Source organism: Cervus elaphus, chromosome 7, assembly GCF_910594005.1.
Source record: "Cervus elaphus chromosome 7, mCerEla1.1, whole genome shotgun sequence".
NCBI lineage: Eukaryota > Metazoa > Chordata > Mammalia > Artiodactyla > Cervidae > Cervus > Cervus elaphus.
The window spans coordinates 46,884,076-46,902,025 of record NC_057821.1 but is presented as its reverse complement, the minus strand read 5'-3'; positions in this window follow the sequence as shown (position 1 = coordinate 46,902,025).

The following is a 17,950-nucleotide window of genomic DNA, read 5'->3' as shown; positions in this document are numbered from 1 at the left end:
CAGTGAACATTTCCTGCTTGGGATGTGAAAATGTGCTCTGATAAACAGTCCCAGCCACCTTACAAATGATTGGATCAGATGTAAGCAGAAGTAATAGATAACTAACCCGGACAATCTGCGGGAGGATGTTCATTAGTCAGCTAAAGGAGCACTTTCAATCTGACCCATGTTGACATGAGTCTGTCATGTAAACGGCAGCAACAGGCTGGGCCGGGCAGGAGAGATGCTGCATTTGTCTGACAATTGCTGTGTCCTGAATATACTTTTGAGGTCACCTGCTTTGTACCTTTCTCTACTCATCTTTTTAATAACTTAAAAAAAATCTGTTCTTAATAATCAATTGGAATTAAAGAAAAGCAGACATTGCAAATTAAATATCTTAATTAAATGCACATCTCAGAGCCTTAATTTAATGTATTACCAAAAGCTCCATGCGCTGAAGACATCTTAATTTGTACCACATACAAGCACACCTCTTTCTGTTCTTTTACTTCAGGCAGTAAATGGTGCAGGTGGTCCCTTACACTTCTTAATGGAAAGCAAAATTTCTACGACAAAACAGTACTACACATGCAAACAGCCCCTATTTATTTTCAAGCATAAGCTGTTTATCGTAGACAGGTCATTAAGACTTCTTAAAAAATCTTTGAGTCACTCAAGCCACTCATTCATAAACTAACAAAAGAAGAGTATGCATTATGATTTTAGATTCTGGGATAATTAGTAATGACTTAGTTTAATTGAGGTTAAAGTGACCTTAAGACTTCAGTGAAATTTTTTAAAATCATATTTTCTCTAAGAAAGAAGTCTTTTGCTACCAGCCAGAAATACAAATAATGGAAACATGTGTCATAGGAAAGCATGTGCTAAATTCCGTGTTTTCTGTTTTCTGTGAAGTTAGATTTCCATTGCTGTTGTTTAGTCACTAAGTCGTATCTGACTGCGATCCCATGAACTATAGCCCACCAGGCTCTCCTGTCCATGGAATTCTCTAGGCAAGAATATTGGTGTGGGTATCCATTCCTTTCTCTAGGGGATCTGCCCAACCCAGGGATCAAACGTGGGTCTCCTGCATTGCAGACAGATTCTTTATCATCTGAGCCACTAGGGAAGCCCTAGAGAATCATTAATTTTAGAAATAATTCAGTATATTATATCGATATAATTTCTACTGCTTTGGCTTTAGGAAATTTTACTTTAATTTTTTATTGCAAGTAGTAGATGAAGTAGAGTTGGCCACCAAGGGAATTAAAGATTATGCTCAAGTATAATACAAGAAGTTGGAAGAACATCTTGAAAACCAATCACGCCACCTTCTTTAAGCCAGCAAGACATTCTTTGGTATCTTAATTTAGAGCAGCAGGAAACAAAAAGCAAGTGGTGGAAAAATCCTCAGGCATTTTCATAGAAAATGTGTTAAAATAACAAAATACCCTGAAGATTTTAAAAATATATATATATTGGATGCATGCGTTTTCACCTAATGAATGCCATGTCTGACATCATGGCAGATATATGTTGTACTTGATATAAAAGGATAAAGCATGCCTAAGGTTCAAGAACTTGAAGATACAGAGTAAAAGTAATACAGAATAACAATGCTTAAAGTGAAACAAAGAAACTATTTTCCCTTATTTTAAATTTTATCTCTTTTTCTTCCAATGTCATGCCATACAATTCATTTAGATAGACTGGTTTACCTGATTTATATGCAGCTGTTGTGTTTATGGGTGATGGGGAATTTTTTCCCAGTGTTACAATGAGCCTTTAAAAAGGATTATATTCTACTGGCAAGCTAAGAATGATGTTTAAACATGGCTTTCTCAGCATTTATCTCTGAGTGATTGAATTTGAGTATCTCCTAGGAGTAAAATATTTGATTGTGAAACTTTCAGATTGCACTTCAAAGGCCATAGAATAAACATTACTCCCAGCCTATGTGAACAGCTAAGTTGCCCCAAAAAGGTACATGGTGACCTTGAAGATGACACCTGTTAATAGAAGCCAAAACATCCCCTGATGCAAAAATTCAGAAATATCAACAGTGAATGGGGTGGGGGCTTTGTGGGTCTCTAAACGACTGGGCAGGGCTAGTTTTTGATGTCTGTCTTTGAAGTCCCTTATTTGGTTTTAGTTTCTGGACTATTTGCCACCCTCGCACCCACTATTGTACTTTGCTCAGGAAGAGTACAGACCAATGCTACCTAAAACACAAACCTAAGACTTCTTGAAAATGACTGATTATTTCTAGCCTAGGCTAGAAAAAGGAGACTAGAAATAACCAATGGGGCATGAAGTGTGCTGGACTTTCTGGCAACATGAATACTAAAACAATCCAGCACACCAGTCAGAATGAGGAATGCTACCAAACCAACCAAGTTCTCTTTAGTGATCAGTTAAGTGATATTAGTCCCCATTTCTCAAATAAAAATCACTGCCCATCATTTGCCAACTCCCATCACGGATCAGGTTGTTATTTGTCCAGCACAAAGCATAACACATTAAAAAAAAACTACCCTTTGCCATGAGTGATGAACATTTCCTACATAAAAGAAGATACTCCAGAACTGCTGAGACGTTTTCCGTGTAACAGGGTTTGCTGGACTAATTTGTGGAATGATAAGGTCATTGGTCTTGGGCTTTTGCTCACTTTTTATTTCTCTTTTTTAATCTCATTCTCTTCGTTTTCTTTATTACTAAGAGGGAGGCAAACGCACAAAAAAAAAAAAAAAAAAAAAAAACCCTGTTATCTATTATCCTTGTTCCAAATTTTGCTGGTTCTCGGTCCCTAGGGTTCAAAGTCAATATGTTTGGTAATGACTTTTTACAAAGAAAAAGGAAAAGGGAACGGAGATTGGATTTCGAGTGTTATGATAAATGCATATCTGAACTTTCAGCTGAGTTGGGCTTAAAGAACTCGGCATCAATTGTGTAGGAAGGTATATTGTCTAAGAAACCAAACTCTGACAGAACACTAAATAAAACAGTGTAATTTCTCCCTCTCTCTCTCTTTTCCTCTCCTTCCCTCCCACCTCTCAGTCGCCTTCTCTCTCTTGTACACACACACACGCACACACACATGCATACACACACATACACACTCTTAATTCTGGTAAAAAATCAGGGAGTCTCTGACTCATGTTGCAAACAGAAAACCATCAATAACTGACTTTGCTATCAGTTTGAACATCCAGAGTTTATATTACTCATGTCTTTTCCCCCCCTTCAACTGACTTACTAATTGGTTTCAAATTAGCTTTATTGTTTGTATTGTGTTGGCTTTTGGGGGTGAAAATATATAAAGATGGGTAATTCTGTCTTAAAAAACATATGCTGACGTGTTTTGCAAATACCACTAGGGAAAGAGATTCTAAATGCAAATTTAGAAACACAATCCAAATATAATTTTTTGTGTGTTTCACACAAACCCTATATAATATGGAAGGAAACTGATAGTATTTTTTGAAAAAGAAAACAAAAGTTTTAAAAAAGTGCCAATTTCACCAGTTCTTATTTGTAAATAAGTTAGCTTTTTGGCTTACAATATTATACAGGAAATAGTGTTGTATTTTGTAATTAAAATGTCCATCTTCTTCTTTTTTTCTCCTAAGAATTGTCCCTAGATATTTTATTTTTTCTTTTCTGAAGGACTGTGTGAAAAAAACTTCATGTGTGTACTTGTGTGTATGTATATTATATGCGTGTGTGTGTGTAGTGTATACAAGTATTTATGTGTACATGTAATTATGTGCATCTGTGGGTTTTTCCCATTTGGAAACTAAGTTTCCTGATCATTGGAAGTGACTTAGGTATAGCATCTTTGGTACCTAGGCAAAGCTGAAACGTTCAGGATCACAGTGGACATCCCCATATAGTTGTGTCACATTTTTGACCCTCAAATCCTAAAAGCACACAGATTTCCAAGATCTGGTAGTTGAAGGGACCCAAGGAGTGGCAGCCCAGCTCTTAAGGTACATAATTCTAGCAACCTGGTTGCCTGCTGCCTCCAACGTTTTGGGAGATTCTTGAAACATCTCATAGCAGTTGAGATCCCTGGGGTTGTGAACTGGGAAGCAGAGGAAAGAGGGTGAGGAATGGCTGGCTTTCCAGTGCTAGTTCTATTGGTCTAACTGGCTGAGTGTTCCATGCTAGAGCAGAAGGTCTTCCATCCCAAAGCTAACACCTGGCGGGGCTCTGCCTGTAAACTAAACCATGCTTTCCTTGCAGATGCTCAGCATCGCGAGCTCTGAGAGCTCACAGCATCTGTTCATTAGACCGTCCCAAGCATCTGATTGTCTCTGCTTTGATGGGAATACTCGGAGACTGTCTAGGCACAGCTGGATGTGTGCCCTGACAAAGTAGTTCAGATGAGAGAAAAAAAAAAATCATCTTAAACTTCTAGACATACTTGAAAAGGGAAAGCAAAACACCATCTTAGCAGGCGTTCGCCAGATGTCTCTGCTCCAATCTGAAGGCAAACTAGAGCAGAGCTGTGACACGGAAGGCCCTGAAGCTCCTGCTGTAGATTTGTTATTAATTAAAAATCCAGCAAGGGAAATCTCAGGTTCTTTAAAGAAATGCTTGATCTATTTCCCCATATGAGGATGAACTCTTATAAGTTCTATTTTATGATACTCATATCGATGGTTTGGGAGAATGAATTAATTGTTGGGGGAACAAAGCGGGTGAGTGAACACAGGAAAAAAAAAAGTCATATCCAAAGAACAATTAAATGAGATAGGTCATATGATCAGGGCTGAATATACTCCTGATGATTCTCTGGGTTCCTTTCTTTCTGTATAAAGGGACTCAGAAAAAGTCCAACCTTCCCAAGGATTATTATTTAAGTCTACAAGTGTATTGAGAAGCTTAATGCATGGAAATCAAAATTTGAATGACTATTAGGGAATTAAGAGTTCCTTCAGATAGCCCTTATCATAATTGAAATTGCCTCCTAATTCTAGTACCTGAAATTCCAATAATATTCTTTCTTTTTCCCCCCAATTCAGTTCATGGGTTTAAGGTACATTTCCTTTTTTGAAAAACAAAACAAAACAACTTTTTATTTTGTGTTGGAGTATAGCTGACTAGCAGGGCTTCCTTGGTAGTTTAGCTGGTAAAGAATCTGCCTGAAATGCGGGAGACCTGGGTTCGATCCTTAGGTTGGGAAGATAGCCTGGAGGAGGGCATGGCAACCCACACCAGTATTCTTGCCTGGAGAATCCCATGGACAGAGAAGCCTGGCGGGCTACAGTCCATGGGGTTGCAAAGAGTTCGACACGACCAAGCGACTAAGCACCACATAGCACACAGTTGATTAGCAATGCTTTGATAGTTTCAGGTGAAGAGAAAAGGGACTCAGCCACACATATACATGTATCCATTCTCCTCCAAACTCCTCTCCCAACCAGGATGCCACATAACATTGAGCAGAGTTCCATGTGCTATACAGCAGGTCCTTGTTGGTTACCCATTTTAAATATAGCAGTGTGTACATTCCCATTCCAACCTCCCTAACTATCCTTTGCCTTACTGCACATTTTTCAATACTAAAAATTTTTTTGTGTGTGTGATATAATGAAGGGAATGGAAAGACTCAAAACAACAATAAAATAAATCATTACTATTTACAATCACTACAACTAATACAATTACTACTGCAATAAAATGATGTTTCCCACTATCCATAAAGCATGAAGAATTAGGTCATGTTTTCCTTTGTCTGAGTTCAGTCCCCTTTGCAGCTTTGATAAACTTTTTTTTTTTTTTATTAACCTAGCCATGACATTTAAACCCCAGGATGTTAAGTTACAGTTTTTCAATATGAACAAACTTTCTTTGGTGCCAGCTTAATTTTCGAATCCTGGCCGATCCATAACATAAAACCAAGGCAATCTATGCTTTCTCGTATCATGCTTACAAAGTAGCTTAAAAAATAGAATTTCATGACAAATATCATATGATATCACTTATATGTGGAATGTAAAATATGATACAGGTTAATTTATTTACAAAACAGAAAGAGGCTCACAGACGTAGAGAACAAATTTATGGTTGCCAAAGAGGAAAGGGGATAGGGATAAATTGTGAATTTGGGATTGACGGATACGTACTACTATATACAAAATAGATACACAACAAGGACCTACTTCTAGCACAAGGCTCAATATCTGGTAATAACCTATAATGGAAGAAAGTTTGAAGAGAAAAAAATATATTTATATATATAACTGAATCACTTTGCTGTAAACCTGGGACATTGTAAATCAACTATACTCCGATAAAAAATAGAGTTTTTACGCACTGACGTGTTTATGAGGTATAAGTGAAATACTAACCTGTCTCGACTTGCAAGTAGAGAAGCTAAGGGCAATGAACGTACAATAGGATTCACGCAGAGACTAATTCTTTCTACATACACTTACAGACGTCGGCTTTAGAGAAGGGAAACATAAAAGAAGGTGCAAGGTATGACACAGGTCACACGTTATCATAGTGAGAATGACAGACAGCTGGAGACAGAGAACATGTGAGTGAGAGGCAGAGAGAGCACGCGATCCTGGGGTTAACGTCAGAAATGGGCCCAGGGAGCTGCGGGGATGACAAGGGAGAAAGGACAGAATTCAGCACCAGGTTGTCATAGGATCTGAAGGATTAAAAAAAATGTATTTACAAACTCCAGCCCTGGAGAATGGAAGAACGCTGAAACCACAGATACAAAAGGCACATTTGGCAAAAATGATGAATTGTGTGTTGAAGTATGGACAATCTGGACCTGAAAAACAATTAGTAAGAAGTGAAATCTCCTTCCCAATAGCTTTCGTGGTGATTCTGAACACAATGCCATTGGCTAAGAGACAGAAGTGGTGTCCAATCATTTATCAAAAAGTTGTCAAAATATGTAACACAATGGCACTTTCTCGGTCTGGAATTGAGCTAATGTACGTTGGAAATATCTCTTTCCCCACAGGTCCCAGCTCACAACTTCCTTCTCTTCAGGCAAATGCTGATAGGAATTGGGTTATACAGAGGTAGTTATGATGCCCCTTTTCCACATGACTTGTAGCATGTTATAATCACTGTTTTGCTTTCTTCATTTCTACTTCTCTTTGACCCCTTCTCTTCCCATCTCTATACATTTGTGGGTTTATATGGTACACATTGTAGGCTACTGCTAATCTTTTCTAGGTGAAGATACTGTATTACCTCATCTCTAATGAGAAATCTTAAAAATTCCATCATCAGTATAGAAAATACATTTAATCTTCATTCACCACATACTGACTTTCTAATTACACCATCTTCAATGATTACCCACAGGCTTAAGCAGAAAATATAAGTGGTGGAAAATCTGGGCTCTAGAGCAGGTGAGCACTGGTGGGTGGCTTTGGAGGTCCGCTGCCCAGACTCCCTCCCACAGAAGCTTCTGCGAGGTGTGCAGTTAGCTGGCAGATCCCTGCTACAGTGCTTTTGGGATCTGCAGCCCATTTAAGCTCAAGCTATGCTTTTCCTGGGCCCCTCTTAGCCAACGACTAAGCATGGCACTATACTGGAACCTGGCCAATTCCATAAGCTACCTTTGTCTGGAGCCTCTGGTGGCCTCACTGTGACCTTCCCTGAATTATGTCATAGTTTGAGATTCTTCCTATTCAATTCTTTTTTCATCCCTGCTTTCCCTTCACAGGTATTAAAATGGTAGAAGACTCTCTCCACCTATTCCTGCTTCCTCCCTCTTTACCTTTCATAAGCATCGCCCCAAATAAATCTCTTGCACTTTTGCTTTATATTGATATCTGTTTCCTAAAGGACCCAGGCTGGCACACTAGGTTTACATTTGGATCCTGTACGTCCTAGTTTCATGACCATGATTTATCTAATTTCTCTCTTTTCTCACTACTCATTTTTGATTATTATAGAAGGAATGCATGCAAAAAACATCAAATAATTAAAAATTCTTGCTCATTTTCCTGGACAACCTTCCTCAATTAATTTATTTTAAAAACAAGAATAACGTTTCTAGCTCTTATATTTTGGAGAAACTCTTTTTATTTATTTTTTTTTTAGCATTTATTAGCATTATTAGAATTTATTAGCATTAAAACACATGTTAATTCTCGGCAATGAAACTTAAAAAAGAAAAACTACCTTGATATTTCCGTTTTCTTAGTCTTGACCCCGAAGGTCGCCAACACATTTTCTCTCCTTAGTCTGCAGTGCGGTGCTCTTCCCCAATCATTATAACCGATTTCAGATGGTGCTAGAAAATTATATTGACTCTGAACACCAAAAGAAATCAGTCATCCTCTAAGGGGGGGCCATAGGAGGAAGAGAGGGTTTGGAAGGCCCCAAGATTAATAAATCTACCACCTGCCACACTCTCTGCTTTAATGCACGTGCAATGGAGGCTGTGTCACAGGAAGAGTGCTCTAGAAGGTTTATCGCACAGATGAGTGTGAAGTTCTAGGAGTAAGATGTCACATGGTTGACCTGTTGTTTGTGACGCCACTGCTCACCGCTGGCAGCGGTGGGTTGCGTCAGCAGAGCTCCAGGCGGGCTCTCCTCGCCAGCTGGTCTTCAGGGCTTGGTCCCATTTGTCCCTTTTGCCACCGGTGGCGCAGCTGGTCTCCCCCAAGATTTTGGAGAAACTCTTTATTTTAACATTGCATTTGATTGCTAATTCTCCTGGCTACAAAATTATGAACACAAATTCATTTTATTTTCCTAAAAATTTGAAGGCATTGCTTTCTAGTAATTAGTGTCACTGTTGAAAAATCTAACGACAATGTGAAACTTAGTCCTCTGTAGGTAAACTATATTTACTTTTTAGACGTTTTAAGAATTTTTCATATACTCCTGGTGTTTGAATATTTCACGTGAGTGGTTCAAGGCACAGATCTGTTTTGGTTTATCCTGCTGGACACTCAGAGAACTTTTAGGACTGATTTATAGCTATCTTCGGATCTGGGGAATTTTCTTCTATTATTTCTTTGATTATTTCTATCATCTCAATGTCTATTCACTCTCTTCTGGTAACTCATATTTTATAGGAATCTTGAATTTCTTGATTGATAAATTTATGTGTATTTCTCTCACATTTTTTGCAGAATTATTTTTTAATTATTTCATGTCCTGCGTATATCCTCTTCTTCTATTGAATTTTTGCATAGACATTTCTAAACTTTTAAGAATTATGCCTAACTTTCCTTCTGATTATTTCTTTCTTACTACAGTAGATTGGATAGCATCACCAACTCAATGGACATGAGTCTGAGTAAACTGGGAGTTGGTGATGGACAGGGAGGCCTGGCATGCTGCAGTCCACGGGGTCGCAAAGAGTCAGACATGACTGAGCGTCTGAACTGACTGAAGCATTGGGGACTTTATAGATGTAATGGTCTATCTTAATGTATCATAGTGAGTTAGATGAGATAGTGAATGTGTCTGGAATGAACTGTTTTTTATTATTATTAATTGTGCCCATGGTTTCCTACCACTTTTGTTAAACTTCTTTCTTAGTTAATCTTTAAAATTCATAGTCTGCTAGAGTTATTTAAAATTAAATATTCAGCACTTTTCCAGGGTTTACTAGAAGTACTCATTTAACTTGGAATTCATTTGCTGCTTAAGTGTACACCTCCCTCCCCCACACCTGTAATTTCTGTGCACACAAATCTACTTACATTTTAACAACCTAAATATAAAGTTTCCTCAAAACACTTCACCCACTCAGTGCTTATTTTTTCCATGAATGATTAATGATGACAATTCACATAGAATATTCTACTAAAAATCACCTTAAATAACAACTTTGCCTGCACAATCCCATATCTCATTGCAGTGGCGAGCAATGCTTAGAATAAATGCTGCTACTTTAAGTAGCTGCAAATCTTCCAAGCTGAATTGCTGAAGAAATAAAATAGTTGAAAGAAAGTATATTAATAGGTATGGGTGCTGACTATTTTATCCCTATTCCCAGCAGCAGTGTCAAGTAATCATTATAAATTTTCCTTCTAGAGCCAGCGGACTGGGTTCAGATCACAATTTAGCTATATGCTCTTGGGCAATCTATTTAACTTTTAAAACCCTAGTTTCTCAGTGTTGGCACAAGGATTTTAAAAATATAGTGCATATGAAGTATTTAGTATAGGCTCAGCACACTGTAAGCATTCAAAAATATTCATTTTTATGATCAACAAATCAAATGGCAATCTCTCAGAGGAAAATTATTGCATCTCTTTAATCCCAAAAGTGATTTCATCCTTTTTATTTCTTGTCACCACACTGCATTTTGTTTTTACCTCTAGAAGAGGTCTTACTACACTCAATTTATGTGTATAAAGTTATCTTTTCTTCTCCATTTCCAGCTATACATTTAGAACTGAGTGACCAGAGATAGTCATCTTTACCCTTCAGCGTGACTAGTAGGAACATTGCCTGAGTAGCTCAAACGGTAGAGAATCTGCCTGCAGTGTGGGAGACCTGGGTTTGAATCCTGGGTTGGAAAGATCCCCTGGAGAAGGGCATGGAAACTCACTTCAGTACTCTTGCCTGGGGGATTCCATGGACAGAGGAGCCTGGCAGGCTACAGTCCACAGTGCTGCAGTCAGACATGACTCACACACACACACACACACACACACACACAGACACACACACACAGAGAGTAGGAACACTGCATATTGTACCCACCAATGAACAAATGATAGCAGGACAGCACCGTGGGGATAGTTTGATCCCTAAGGGAAAAGTCAAATACAGTTTGATCCCTATGTTTGTAGGTTACACATCCATTTAAACATTTAGGAGGCAGATTCTGTCATACCTATCTATGAGGAAAAGGAGGATATGTGTGCATAAGAAAGAAACACTTCAAGAATAAGCTGTCTCTAATCATGAGTCACAAAACCATAAGGAAAGGTGCTCATGCAGACTGACTACGTGAGGTTGAGCGTGTCAAGGGTGTGACCACTCTTAGTGGGTATACGGTATGCTCAAAGATATTAATTTCTCTGAACCTAATACAGGTATAGACTAAGGGGAAAGAGGTCAGGGAATGGTGTGCACTGTGAAGAGCTTTAAATCAGACACTGAAGCTCTTGCCTTTAGAGTAATCGGTCCTGGAAGCTACTGTATCAGATGGTGCGCCTTCTTCATGAAATAGGTACACTTTCACTAGGGAAATGGATCCATCCAACTGGTGCTTTCTGAAACGGAGCAGGCACACTCCGGCCGGCCACTAATAGTTTCCTTCCAACCCTATGGCTAAGACCTGGGCTGCCACAGAAGTATAAGCCCATGAAGTAGATTGACTGGAGTCTTGGGCTGGACTTGCTAGAGTAACAGAAAGGCAGGCTTAGGTCAGGCAGTATACGAATGCAAGGCCTGCAGACAATGCTGAGTGATTATAGATGTACAGCTTCCTTGTGGGTGTGGTCCATTTCGAGACCCACAAGAATCAGCTATCACTATCTGATGTTTTCACTGTGTTTCAGATCCAATCCATTCCAGATGCTTTGTTTTCACTATGTTTCAGATCTAATCCATTTCAGATGCTCATGCTACTGCCATTCTGATGCTCTCCTTCAAAAAAAAAAGGAAAATAAAAAGAAGTGCAATCTAGATCCAACAATTTTAACATCTCGTAATGGTTTTGGCAGAGAAGAAAGGTAAAACTCTTGATTAAATAGCTTAAGAAGATGTCACATGTGTAAAGGCTCTCACAATAAGAGATCAAAATTAACCTTTACTATGTGATTCTACTGGAGAAGAAAATGGCAACCCACTCCAGTATTCTTGCCTAGAGAATCCTGGGTACAGAGGAGCCTGGTGGGCTGCTGACCATAGGGTCGCACAGAGTCAGACATGACTGAAGTGACTTAGCCTGCATGCATGCACTGGAGAAGGAAATGGCAACCCACTCCGGTATTTTTGCCTGGAGAATCCCAGGGACGGAGGAGCCTGGTGGGCAGGGCAACCGTCTACAGGGTTGCCCAGAGTCGGACATGACTGAAGCGACTTAGCAGCAGCATGCTACTTTTCAAGCTTTACTTTTGTTATTCTAAATTCATTCTGATGCCTCTCTTGTTTATAAATTTTGATAACAGCTAGAGCTCCTTGAGATTTAGAAATAGCTGTATCTCCACTCTGATTCCCACTTCTTGCGTCCAGGATGGAACCGGCAAAGTAGGCTGCTGATGCTCTTGGTGTGTGAAGCCTGGGCGTCTCTCTGTGGGAGGCCAGGGAGGCTGTGAAGCTACAGGATTGGGGCCTGAACTCAGCTTAGATGGCAAGGGAAGGAGCCTATTAGTGGATCGCAAAGCTCCTTCCTTCCTTCTTGGCAGGAGTTGTTGCTTGGCGCCAGCAGGTGTTTAATGCTGTTAAATTTATGAGTAGTGAAAGCTGTTGGATTTTTTAACATCTGGGTAACATAAATTATCAGAATTTTTTTTTTTTTTTGCCCCGACATCATTGGAAAGTGATTTTGAAATCTATGGAAAGCCATTAAGTAACCTTTACTGGAATGTGTTTATTTCTGAGCATTTATTACTACCTCTGTGTCTGCAGGCTGTCCTGGGATAAGCGGACAGACCCTGGCCGAGCAGGAAGTGACAGGGTCAGGAAAAACTAAGTGGGGATATCTTTCTCTTGAAATCCCTTGCGAGACACAGAGTCCTTTCAATTTATGCATTTATGGTTTTTGTTTTGTATTTCTCTTGCTCAGAATTACCAATAAGCTAAGTACAAGCCCAAAGGCTCAATGGCGTTCCTTTAAAGAAGTGTGATATCGAGAGCTGCTCTTAGATATGCCCCTTTCTTTCCCTTTTCTCTATCCCTTCATCACAGTAAATAATAGGTTTCTGACCGGTCAAGAGAATTTAAAACGTAAAATAAAATAGGGGGAAAGGAATCAGCCTTTTGTTTACAGTAACACGTTATCCACATAACATTATCCATCTACACTGCTGTTACCCACTAGGTCTTCTGAATGCAAACAGGCATTTCTTAAATGTTTATCTGCTGTTGATTTTAAGTGGGATTGCCCATAAAGTGTTCATACTTGCCATGTTGTGAAGGGGACCCTTTGAACTTGATGTGTTTTGAGAGGTTATTTTTCTACTCACATTTTACTTTCTAACAGAAATTGTGGCAATATGCAATAATGCTTCTGTTTTTCATGTTTCACATTTCGATGTCATACCTATGACTGCATCTAATGGATTAAAAAAAAAAAAAAAAACACAAAATGTGGTAGCGTATTTTCACATGATATACTGGGAAGAATAATGGATTCAAGGGAAGAACTGTTGGTACAAACTCAATCTCCAGTGATTTCTTACTCTGTGACTGTGGGTAAATCACATCAAAATTCAGAATCACAGCTTTTCTTCTGCAGGGTCGGGTTTGCTATGGACATTGTGGATGACAACCCAGAAGCCATTGTATCCTGGCCCCGCTGATTAATATTTATACAGTTCGGGACTTGTTGTAAGGTGAGGGTAGAAATCTGATTCCAAGAGAGTTAGCCGATCTCTTCTTGGCTGGTCATTTTAGGGTAATGGATATGTGACCGAATTTCTCATCAGTGAGATGGAATAAAACATTTTCTGTAGGTTTCTAAGAGAGTTCCAATGCTTAAGAGAAAGGTGCCAGAAGCCAGGCTCTCTTCTCATTTGTGTATGAGTCATATTGCCCCAGGAGTTACCCTAGCCATCCAGTGACCTTTGAAGGAAGGCAACCAGAAGACAAAGCTGAAATTAATAAAGATCAGACCTGAGTGGATCATAGAGAAAAGGAGCAGGAGGCTTGATAAAGTTCCCCCTGAACCCCACCCACAACTTTTAGTTCCATGAAAGCGAAGTGAAGTTTCTCAGCTGTGTCCGACTCTTTGCGACCCCGTGGACTGTAGCCTACCAGGTTCCTCCATCCAAGAGATTTTCCAGGCAAGAATACTGGAGTGGGTTGCCATTTCCTTCTCCAGGAGATCTTCCCAACCCAGGGATTGAACCCGGGTCTCCCGCATTGTAGGCAGACGCTTTACCGTCTGAGCCATCAGGGAAGCGCTCTCTGTTTTAGTTTTAGTTCCATGAGCCAAATAAAATTAAATATTGTTTACCCATAGTTTTAGGTAGGTTTATATTACTTCTCTGTGTGTGCTCAGTCATGTCCAACTCTTTCAGACCCTTTGGATTGTAGTCTGCCAGGCCCCTCTGACTATGGGAATTTTCAAGCAAGAATATGCTTGTAGCCAAAACCATCACAACTGATATGGGAAAAATTCCATCTGCCAATCAGGATTATTTAAAGGGCTAAATAAAGAATCCATGTGGGTTTCCCTGGTGACTCAGCTGTAAAGAATCTGCCTGCAATGCAGGAGATGCAGGTTTGATCCCTGGGTGGGGAAGATCCCCTGGAGGAGGAAATGGCAACCCACTTCAGTAGTCTTGCCTGGGAAATCCCATGGACAGAGGAGCCTGGAGGGTCCATGGGGTCGCAAAGAGTCAGAATCCATGGAGAATAACCTTGTAGATATCAAGTGCACCGTTAAAAGCGGTTTCCCTCCTTCACCTGTAGCTTCACCATCTCTTCCCAATGGTAAACTGGAATTAAGAAGTTGGTATCCATAAGGAAATAAATTGATTGAAATACTAAGTTTCACTTTTACATGAGTAAGAGTATTAAAATATAAGTTACTGAGTTGCAAAATAGATTATGTTTTAAGACTATTATTTATACTATGTTATATGATAAATAATATTATATTAGTATATGCTAATAGTAATATACCACACATTATCATGTATATATCATGATATATACAGTCTTAGGACTATTGGTCTATTTTATACACATATATTTATATTATATACATGTGTGTATGTATGTGGGTGTGTATATATATCTTTAGGCGTTACAGAGCACTATCAAACAAAGGCAATAAAATAGATACACCTGGGCTATTTTATATTATATTTTGTGGTTTCCAAGAAAACAGTGCATTTTTTTTCCAAAAATGTGTTTAAGTGATATTCTACCTTACTTTGAAACTTCAGTTATTCCAGATTTTCCATATTGACTACTTGGGAAAGTATGCTCCTTAAAAAAATGTGTTTTTAGCACAACACTTGCTCAAATATGTATAGAATGTTTGCTCTGAATTGTATTCATTTACGGGAATATTTTAGGATGTTTTCATTAGAGGGAAACAAAACCCAAGGCTTTCAGATAGGATCTATAATAATGCTTCACAACTGAAGACAGTTTTCTTGGGGTTTTTGCTCTTTCTAAAAAAGAAGAACAATAATGCGCCAGAGACCCCAAAGGGAAATATATTGTTAATGGAAAAAATTGCCTTCATTCACTCTTTCTATTTAAGGGAGCTCTTGCTGCCAGGTTATAATGAAAACATAAAGGTCTAATACAAAACTGATCAAGGGGAAGGAGGCAGGGGAAAGTAACCCAGCATACGCAGCCTCTAATCCAGATGTTAGCATTAGTGGGGTAGCTTTTGTGAAAGACAGCCAGCAATTGTTATCCTCTTCATCCTCTCTGAGGTCCCCACTCCATGACCAAATGAAAAACAAAACCTTATTTTTCAAATTTCAAGATTTTTTTTTACATAATATGAATTCTGTTTTCTGATAAAAAAAAAAAAAAAAGAAAACCCAAGTATAAAACAAGTTACTTATGATGTTGATCTGATAGAACTAAGATTTTAGAAAAAATGAAAACAAGTGACACCTAAAAACTATTTTGTCCAAATAGGAAAATCACCTAAAATTCTACCTTTTTATTATAGCTTATTGAAACAAATGTTTTCTTAAACTTGCTAAAATTAAGCTAAGGATAAATCTTCAGAGTTTTTGAAAAAAGCTCAAGTACAACTTAGAAAATGATGGTTTCCTAGCATATTGGGGCTGGGGGAGGAAAGGGTTTTTAAAGGGAAGAAAAAAATTAATCTCAGAGCGAAATCCAGATAGACTTAAGAACAAAATAGAATAGTGCTTAGTGACAAATGCTGAGAGAACACACATCTCAGAAGAAGTGAATAATCTTCTGAACCATCTGTCTTGGTCTTTTTCATAACCTTTGGGAATGCATTTTGGGGAAAGCTGTCATAAAACTATATAGAATTGCAAATTCTTTTTTATAACAGCTGCCTTGCATAGGCTGTAATTCCATGTCTTTCCAGAAGGTTACAATGCATGAGAGCATGCTTGCCTCTCCGTGAAGGCCCAGTAAGTGGACCCACCAAAGCTACTGTTTATCCTCAGCCATTGCTGGTTGCCCTGCCTCCCTCAAACCTGGGGGTGTCTATGTTGGCATTTTATCACACAATTTGTGGCATGGCTTTGTTAAACCTAAGTTCTTTTTTTTTTCTTAAACCTAAGTTCTTGATTGAAATTTCATATAAAGTGATATTACAAAATAGTCCTAAGTTCGTAATTTTCACAAATATATTAATGTGAAGTTACCAGGTCTAAGGGCTTTCCTGGTGGTTCAGATGGTAAAGAATCTACCTGCCATGCAGGAGACCGGGGTTCGATCCCTGGGTCAGGAAGATTCCCCTGGAGACGGGAATGGCGACCCACTCCAGTAATCTTGCCTGGAGAATGCCATGGATAGAGGAGCCTGGCAGGCTACAGTCCATGGGGTTGCAAAGGGTCGGACGCGACTCAGCGACTAACACTTCACTTTCAAATCTGAAGCTTGTTTGGATTACGATATGGTTATCCATTGTATTTTGGTTTTAGAAATTTTGTCTCTCTTAGAATTCCCCGTGAAACAGACTCTGGGCCAAGCCTGAGTGCAAGTGGTCAAGCGAGAACTGCAGGAAGCCTCAGCAGGCGTCAGCAGCGCGGGGCCCTGCAACAGAGCACGCTCAGCGAAGGGCCTGGTGGGAGACCAGGGGGCTATTTGGAGAGGGAGCTCTGGAACCTGGTGTGAAACACACGCCTGAGAGTCACCTCACCTGAGGGCTGGTGAAGTTATATACCGACTTCCTAGTGGAGGCCGCACCGGAGGGTGCGGACTCCTGCTGGGCCAGCCTGCCGCGCAGGCGCAGAGAGGCACCAACAGAACTGCGGCGATAAAGCGGTGATTAAAACAAGGTTTTCCAGAGGCTATCAAGCTATTACTAAAATTTTTAAGAGTATGTTGCAAAATCCAAATACGTGGGCAACGTACAGAAAATAAGCAAGCATTACTAATCTAAAAGCAGGGTCACCAGTAAGAATAATGAGTTCACATTTATTGCCTATATAATATATAGATAACAGGATTACTGGCTTGCTTGCTCAGTCCTTTCGGATTATTTGCGACCCCATGGGCCACAGCCCATCAGGTTCCTCTGTCCACAGGATTTCCCAGCAAGCATACTGGAGCAGCTTGTCATTTCCTCCTCCAGGGGATCTTCCTGACCCAAGGATTGAACCCGCATCTCCTGCATTGGCAGAAAGATTCGTTACCACTGAGACATCTGGGAAGCCCAGAAAACAGGATAGGGGATTTTTATTTTCTTTACACTTTCTCGTGTTTCTATATTTAAAAAACTACACTGTCTATTATTTTGGTATAAAAGTGACCTTAAATATTATGAAAATATCATAGTAATTTTTCATATGTTATTTATTGGATTATTAGATTGGCTTCTTATAGCAAATATCTATACTATTGGTTCAGTTTATACCATGAGAATATGGGAAGTATTCTAATTTTCCTGTTTTACAGAAAGGCAAACAAAATAGCAAACCACAGAAGTACAAGTTTACCAAAGAACAGAATGAATACACGCTTCCTAAAGAATGAATCTATGCAAGATGGAATTTCTTCCTGTTTGAGTCATTTATATATTTTCATTTAAAAGTTCTATGACAATCACTGTACCATACATTTGTTTTTGATTTGGATTTTGGATTTCTTTTGCACTAAAAGTAAAGAAGATATTTAACTT